Genomic DNA, 8655 nt, shown 5'->3' with positions numbered 1-8655 from the left:
CTTTTTGGTGTTGTTTTAATGCATTTTGTTGAGAGGTATGGGTTCACTTTATCGTTGTTTCTTTAGTGTTGTTCCGTGCAATCATCCAATGACATTGATGAAGTTTACATACATATTCATTGTAAAATACTACTCTATATTATTATTCTTTATATTTGGTGTATTATTTGCTAGGTTAAATCATATGACTCTTCTAACACAATCTTAAAAAATGAATATCTTTACAGCCCTACTTATTTTGATATACGTTGTAGCTTAACTCTTTTGTGAATTCTTGTTGACTGCATCATAGCTTGGATTTATCAGTTACGCTTTATGAATTTGTTCAATAGTTTGTGCATTTCCCAAATTTTTGTTTTTGAAGAAACGTGATGATGCACGACAATTTATGTGATTCCTGCATCCAGATGTTGGTGTTGGTAAGGTCTATATGTTTCTTCTGTCCTTGTATTTTCCTGATGGCTTATTTTGATTTCCTTAGATTTATGTGCCCTTTCGCTAGCATCTCCTCCTGCAGTCTCACCACAACATCTACCTGACCGAGCTTCGCCTCACCTGCCATGAACGTAGCATATGCAACATGATCAGGCTCCAAACCTTCCTGCACCATCTCATCATAAAACTCCTTTGCCATTGTTACATTCCCAATCTTGTAACAACCGTTTACAAGAGCCTCACTCACATCCCCTACTAGACAATAGCCATACATCAAAATATTGTATAATATCACATCCAACTCGATACTCTTCTTAAGCATGACGGCAATCCACTGCGTGGCACAGCCAATTCTCCCTTGCTTGCAGTAGCCGTGCACATTAGGCAAAGCCCCTCGCGTCTTCATCTCTTCCTCGAGGCCTACAGCCTCACCTATCATCCCCTTGTGACTATAACCACTTATCAAAGAGTTGTACGAGTAAACTGAAAGCTTCAGCCCTCTACTCACCATCTCAGATGCTAACTCCTTTGCCTTTCTTTGACAACCCGGCAACCAGCACATTATAGGTAGCATCACTCGGGCTGCACCCCACGCGCTACATCTCCTGCAAAAGGCCGAGCGCCTGCTGCACATCCTCACGTCTGCAAAAAAAATCCACTTTTGTATTGTAAGTAACTACAGTTGGCTCAATCCCAATCTCAACCATTGATTCATACACTTCTCTAACTTTACCATCTAAACCTCTATCCCTAAAAACCCTAAGAATCCTAATGCAATTCTTGACATCTGGTGAAAACCCATTCTTCACCATCTTTTCAAACAACCACAAACACCTCTCAACATCTGATTTCGTAGTGAGATCCCACAATATGAAATCAAGAACCCTGCGTGATTCGAGTAACCATCAATCAAAGCATCAACAACATCACCCTCCATGTTGGTATCAATAACTCTCTCAACCACCCAATACGCACGGCTCATCAAATCATTCTCCAACAAAACCTCAAGAACACTGCAAAACACAAATTCAGAATGCTTAAACCCCTTCCGCCGCTCGGCCCACCGGAATATCTTCAAAACCGTCGTCGGCCGGCGGCGAATCGAATCTATCACACTCGATAGAAAATCGGAATTGATTACCAAAGCACTGCAATAATCAGGAACAACCCAGTCGTCATCTCTAAAAGCCTTCGGATTCTCTCTCATAGTTTTCAAAATCAGGTTTTGATAGAGCCCTCGTGACGATTTAACGTTGTCGTTGCCGCCAGAGCTCCCTTTCACTTCATTAAAACTATATTTTCCCACTTCACCATTAAAGCTATCTTTTCCCAAATCCGAATTGCGATGAAACTGTGAAACGAAGTGAAACCGTACCTTGAAACCGAAGTCGTAATTGAAAGAAGACGGATAGCATAAAGAAACGAGAATTTTGGAAGCCAACGATTTTGAAGCTGGCAACCAAAGGGGCATTCTATGATGCTCTGCAGTTTATCATCAAACTAAGAAAAAAAAGGGTGAGAGTGAAAGGGTTGCTGAAGAGAGGTTTGAAAATGGAGGCGGGAGGTTTAGGGTGGCTTGGCCCATTACCGTGGCGGCGAAAGAATGAAGAGCCGTCAAGGAGATAAAACGGAACATCAAAATTTTTCGATTTTGTTTTTCCTTTCTCACTATTAAAATTAACAAGAGTGAGCCAAATAGATTTTTTTTTTGAAGAAAAAATAAAAACAAATAGATTTGACATGCGAAAAATAGGAGTAGTTGTCACTTTGGAACGTTTTCGATATTGCAAGTAGCCACAAAAATGTGTTACTATTTTTTATTTTTAAAAATTATTTATCACATTATTATTAAATTGAGGTTTATTATAAAAGAAAAAGAAAAAAGTATCCCTTGAAAGCACAAAACGCAGACTAAGGGCACGAAACTCGAAAAGAGATCGTTAAACAAGAAACCTTAACACACTAGTGATCCCATAAATCAGGATAGTCGTCCATCTCATCTGACCAACGTCTATGAACTATATTATTCATTGCACTCATGCTATCACTATTGCTACAATCAACCACAAAGTTCCTCGGCTTGTAGCCCATTTCCCCCGCATTCCTGAGGCGACCTTTTATGCTACCTTCCGGAACCGCTTGCATCGGTTCCCTTTCCATGCCCTTTCCCGTGCCCTTTGGGCGGCCACGTCCCCGCTTGGTCGTCTTGTCCGAGAGTAATTGCATCCCCTGACTAACCTGCTCCTCTAACCGATTAATGCGACTAGCAATATTGTCCGGGCCAAGAGCGGACAAATCCTTGTTACCTTCATGCGGAGCACCCCCGCTTTTGTCCAAACTTGGGTCACGTTCGAGAGCAACAGCTGTGTCGTCAATAATCGGTCTGTTCAAACCCGCGCCATCCGGAGCCTCCATCTCCAAAGTTTCCTCCACATCCGAGTCCTCCTCGTTAATGACCAAGTCACTATCTTTAGTCACATCTTTATCCCCTTGAATCGGAACCAGGTTTTTTTCCAACAAATCCGGCTCAGATAAATGAACCCCGAAAGACGTTCCAGAAATAGGATCAACGCCCATATCCAAACAAGTCTCCGCATTATTCTCCAAGTCCAGAGTCTGAAATGCATTTCGCGTCTCGACAGCCTCTTTCTCAAGAACCGGAACAACAATCTGTTTTTTTACCGCCTGTTCGGCAACCTTTGACCAAGCCTCAGCAGGTTTAGCATTTGTCTTCCCAAAAGTAGAAGCCAAATGAGCTTTAGGCTTAACCGACACCTTCTTGCCCTTGTTTTCATTATCAGTAGCAGACTCGATAGGAGTTGCGACATTCTGATCTGCTTCCAGAGCTTCTTTACTGTCCTGGCTGTCCTTCTGCTTAAGCTTTGTACACTTTTCCACCTGATGTCCAGTGATGCGGCAATTCGAGCAAAAGAAAGGCAATTGTTCATAGCTAAACTCGACATAGAAAGGATGTTCACAATCTATAAGCATCGATTCCTGCAATGGCTGAGCGAGATCCACTTCAATTAGCACACGAATGAAATGGCCGACCTCTCCATGAGCTGATACACCATCAATTTTGATTGGAAAACCAATAATTCTAGCGATTGCTGTTATTACCTCAGGATCCCAAAACTCATTCGGAAGGTAATAAATCCGAACCCAAACTTGACATATAGAAGAGACTTCCTTGTAGGGATTGAAACATGGAACCCAATCGCGGAGGCGGATGGAACCCACAGGCAGATCCCAAACAATTTTAGCTTTCGCAAGTTTTTTATCTTCAAGAGTAGAGAATTTCATGGTGAAGAAACCCTTACCCAAAGTGAGAAGCTTCCACTCTGATTGGATACCCCACAAATTGTTGAGTTCAAGCTTCAACTGATGTGTCGCCTGTGGCTTGCTTCCTTTCCGTAGTAACACCCTTCCAATAACAGAGAATTTGAATTCAGCAATACGTTTTTGATACATCTGTTTTGGAATGGTGAGAGAGAACCCATCGGCAAGTTTCTCAGCCTTAAGAGCTGAGAATTTATGCGCCGATAAATCTGGAGGTCGATCAACCCGTTTTTGCATGATCGAGGCGTAGGACACCCTACCCTCTGGTGGCGGCTGCTTTGTGAAGTTAGGCACAGAAGCTGTTCCTTCAGACGAAATTGTAGAGGTAGTTCCAGATCCTGATGGATTATCCGACAAACAAACCTCGACAAGTTTCAAATTCCCCTGCTCCAAATCCCTCGGCTGTTGATTAAAATTGTTTGAGATTTGTGGTAGGCGAAGGCTATCTGGTTTCTCATTGATAGTAGGAAAGCCACGGGCTCCTGAAGCATTTGGCGACCGAGAGGCCGGAGTCATCTTTAAGTTAGCGGCGCCGGAGAAAGGCAGCGTCGGCGAAAGATTGGGGAGTGGCTGAGATCTGGCCGAGATCTGGTCCATTTTCCGTTTCCAGTAATAGATCTGGACGAGATCTGACAGAAAGGACTGAGCAACGTCCGGAGAGGAGCGGTCGGAGAAGCGGCCTGAGTGCTCTGCTCTGCTCACGCCGAGACAGGAGATTTCACGCTGCGCTGCTGCTGCTCACGCACGCTGCTGCTCTGCAGCAGACCGGAGGTGGGGAAGGCCCGCTCTGCAGCAGACCGGAGGTGGACAGAGGTGCGGCGTGCGCTGCTCTGCAGGTGCGCTGCGCTGCTGCAACTCGCGCTGCTGTGCTCTGGCTGGGAACTGGGCGTGCGCTGCTCTGCAGTTGCTGCGCTGCTGCGCTGCTGCAACTCACGCTCTGTGGGGAAGGCCGGAGGGGCGCGGATCTGGCTGGGAGATCTGGGCGCGGATCGTACAAGGAACTGGGCTGTGGGCGGGGCCGGCAGGGGCTCGGCGCGGTGGAGATCGCCGGCGACTTTCTTGAAAATGACTTTCCAAAAGTCCCGTTCAACATTTTCCTTAGTTCAACATTTTTCCAAAAATTATTTATCACATGATAACCTCTATTCTTCACTTAAAATATAATTAATTATCATTATAAATACTACTCCCTCTGTCCACGAAAAAGTGCCCTACTTACCCCTTTTTTTTTGTCCACGAAAAAGTGCCCTGTTTACCTTTTTGTACATTCATACCCTTTACTTTTCAATTTATTTACAACTTATGTCATTAATAAATCCACACTTTTATTTAATCTATGCAATTAACCCACACAATTAACTCACTAATTAAATCTACGAAATCGACTCCCCCACGCCTAATCAATCCCATTTATTTATTTATTTTCTTAATTTTCATTTTATTTATTTATTTTCTTAATTTTCAGTTTATTTATTTATTTATTTTCTGAATTTCAAGTTTATTTATTTATTTATTTTTGAATTTTTAGTTTATTTATTTCCAGTTTATTTATTTATTTATTTATTTCCAGTTTATTTATTTATTTTCTAAATTTTCAGTTTATTTATTTATTTATTTATTTCCAGTTTATTTATTTTCCATTTTATTTATATATTTATTTTCTGAATTTTCAGTTTATTTATTTATTTATTTTCTGAATTTCAAGTTTATTTATTTATTTATTTTTGAATTTTCAGTTTATTTATTTATTTATTTATTTCCAATTTATTTATTTTCCAGTTTATTTATTTATTTATTTTCTGAATTTTCAGTTTATTTATTTATTTATTAATTTATTTTTGAATTTCCAGTTTATTTATTTATCAGTTTATTTATTTATTTTTTTCTGAATTTTCAGTTAATTTATTTCCAGTTTATTTATGTATTTTCTGAATTTTCAGTTTATTTATTTATTTATTTATTTCCAGTTTATTTATTTTCCATTTTATTTATATATTTATTTTCTGAATTTTCAGTTTATTTATTTATTTATTTTCTGAATTTCAAGTTTATTTATTTATTTATTTTTGAATTTTCAGTTTATTTATTTTCCAGTTTATTTACTTATTTATTTATTTATTTCCAGTTTATTTATTTTCCAGTTTATTTATTTATTTATTTTCTGAATTTTCAGTTTATTTATTTATTTATTTTCTGAATTTCAAGTTTATTTATTTTTGAATTTTCAGTTTATTTATTTATTTATTTATTTCGAATTTCCAGTTTATTTATTTTCCAGTTTATTTATTTATTCTTTTTCTGAATTTTCAGTTAATTTATTTCCAGTTTATTTATTTCCATTTTATTTATTTATTTTCTGAATTTCAAGTTTAGTTATTTATTTATTTTTGAATTTTCAGTTTATTTATTTTCCAGTTTATTTACTTATTTATTTATTTATTTCCAGTTTATTTATTTATTTTCTCAATTTTCAGTTTATTTATTTATTTATTTTCGAATTTTCAATTTATTTATTTTCTGAAAATTTTATTTCCAATTTATTTATTTTCCATTTTTTTTTATGTATTTATTTATTTATTTATTTTCTGAATTTCAAGTTCATTTATTTATTTAATCGGCACTTTTGTTTAATGTTTTCTCATTTAAATGCTTTCATTTAATTCACCTAATAAAATAATGCCAAATAGTTAGTGCAAGATTAGTAAAAGTAACCACAATACATTAACACTACCCTTTTAGTCTTTTACACCACTTTTACACCACCTTTTTCAGCTTTCTTAAAACCCGTGCCAACACCCAAATGGGGCACTTTTTCGTGGACGGAGGGAGTACTTTTTTAAATGGAATTCTTTCTCCACTCATAATACAATCTCTTACTAAGATAATTTTTTGTGGACGGAACTAATAAAATCTATTTCAACTTATGCAAAAATTATCTTTTGAGAGTTTGTATTCGAAGATAAATTTAAAGTTGATCTGCAAAATTAAAAAAGTTAATGTATTTTAAAACAATTAATCCTCAATTTTAATTGATATTTTTCAATATCAAAAGTACTACTTCTCCCATTAAAAATAATACTACTATTTTTCTTTATATCAATATAATCACAAAATTATCACCACTTTTTGGTGCTGAATCAGGGTATTAAAATTCATACGACGGATCTTAACTCTTCAAGTGGTTTAATACAGATTTTTATATAAATTTTTCCAGGACAAATTATAAAAAGATTCACGATGGAAAAAGGGAAGAAAAAAATTAAAAAAAAATTAATTGCACCAAATATCACCAACTTTGTCCGAATTTTATTTTTCCCATAATTTAAAAAAAATCATTTTTTATCACTGATTGAATTAGTGGTTCATTTTTCCCACGATTTTTTTCCCCCTAAGATCGGAGTTGACGCGGCGCTGATATGGTTCACCGGCACACGCTACACACGTTCCACTCCGGCGACTGCAAAAATTGCCTATTTTTATTACACCAAATATCACAAACTTTGCTCGAGTTTCATTTTTTCCATAATTTATGTGAATTAAAATGAATTCACGAGAATTAACACCAAAATCAAAATCAAAATCAAAATCAAAATGAATTAACACCAAGATACAAACCACTACGCAATTACCAGAAAACTTAGGAATTGGTGTCTAAGACTAATACTAAAAAATGTGTGATTTTTTTATTTGAGCTTTCCGATCACCGGAGCTAAAAATCGTGGAAAAAATGAACGATTAATTTAATCTGTGATAAAAAAAATGATTTTTTTTAAAAATTATGGGGAAATTGGAATTCGGGCGAAGTTGGTGATATTTGGTGCAATTAACCATATTTAAAATAATAAATCTTAATCTGAAGCAAATAATTAATAGATTTATTATCTTAAACTAATAAATTATTAGATGAATTAGATTTATTAAATTATTATATTCCTTATTTTCAAAACATTAATAATTTCATTATTTTAAAATAATAAATTATTTTATTTAAATTATTTGATTTATTTTAAAATATTTGATTACTTAAAAATAATAAATCTAATAATTTAATTGCTATTCCAGTTTACTGTTTAAAATTGTGGCGCCATTTTCTTTTGATTTTTTGGGCAGCTTTAAGTTTGTGATCAGGTTTTACAAGTTTCATTTTTTTTGGTATAATTCGAATTTTATGAATTACAGATTATTAAAAATTAAATTAATAAAAAAAACTTAAATCTTTTGATAAAATATAAATGATTTGTTATTCCTTAATCATCACAAACTTAAATATGTGGACCACGTTCCTTATTCACCTAATTTGTTTCTCCTTAATTTCCGTGCCGAAAAATAATAAGACATGAATAACGAGACGGAGGGAGTATTACATACTATCTAAGACTTGGGTACTACATGATCTCTTTCGTATATTATTGAAGAGTATATATTGTAGTTGAAGCGAAGTAGGCATAATGTTTTTATTTAGTTTTTTTAGAAGTAGAGGACTCAAATTATTAAATGACATAAATAAAAGAATTGCTAGAAAAAAATTGGGAGACGATTTTGTAAGTTTTATTGAATTGAGGAGAGCTACCAAACATTGTGCAACTGGAAAAGTATTGATTATCGTATAAATTATCGAAAAATGATTTTTTTTTTGAATAATTTGCAATCGTTACTTAACCCATTTTCTTTTTTTTTTTTACACTAAAATATTTAAAGTTACCATTGAAGGTACATTATTTTTAAAAAAAAATCTGCCCTATTTTAGCCGTTTGCATCTGCAACTATCGATTTAACACACACACACACATAATATATATATATATATATATATATATATATATATATATATATATATATAGGGGGCCGCTCCAATGAGACCTCCTAATTTAAGTGAGATCT

At 35.2% G+C, this 8655-nt stretch overlaps 1 pseudogene; it reads right to left on the bottom strand.

The window, feature by feature from the left end:
* Positions 1 to 417: 417 nt before the first annotated feature.
* Positions 418 to 2080, bottom strand: LOC131006296 (pentatricopeptide repeat-containing protein At1g22960, mitochondrial-like; annotated as a pseudogene).
* Between the last annotated feature and the right edge of the window lie 6575 nt (positions 2081 to 8655).

Source organism: Salvia miltiorrhiza, chromosome 1 (assembly GCF_028751815.1).
Source record: "Salvia miltiorrhiza cultivar Shanhuang (shh) chromosome 1, IMPLAD_Smil_shh, whole genome shotgun sequence".
In the NCBI taxonomy this organism is placed as follows: Eukaryota; Viridiplantae; Streptophyta; class Magnoliopsida; order Lamiales; family Lamiaceae; genus Salvia; species Salvia miltiorrhiza.
Note: the sequence above shows the minus strand (reverse complement) of the source record. Positions and strands in the feature narration are given on the sequence as shown.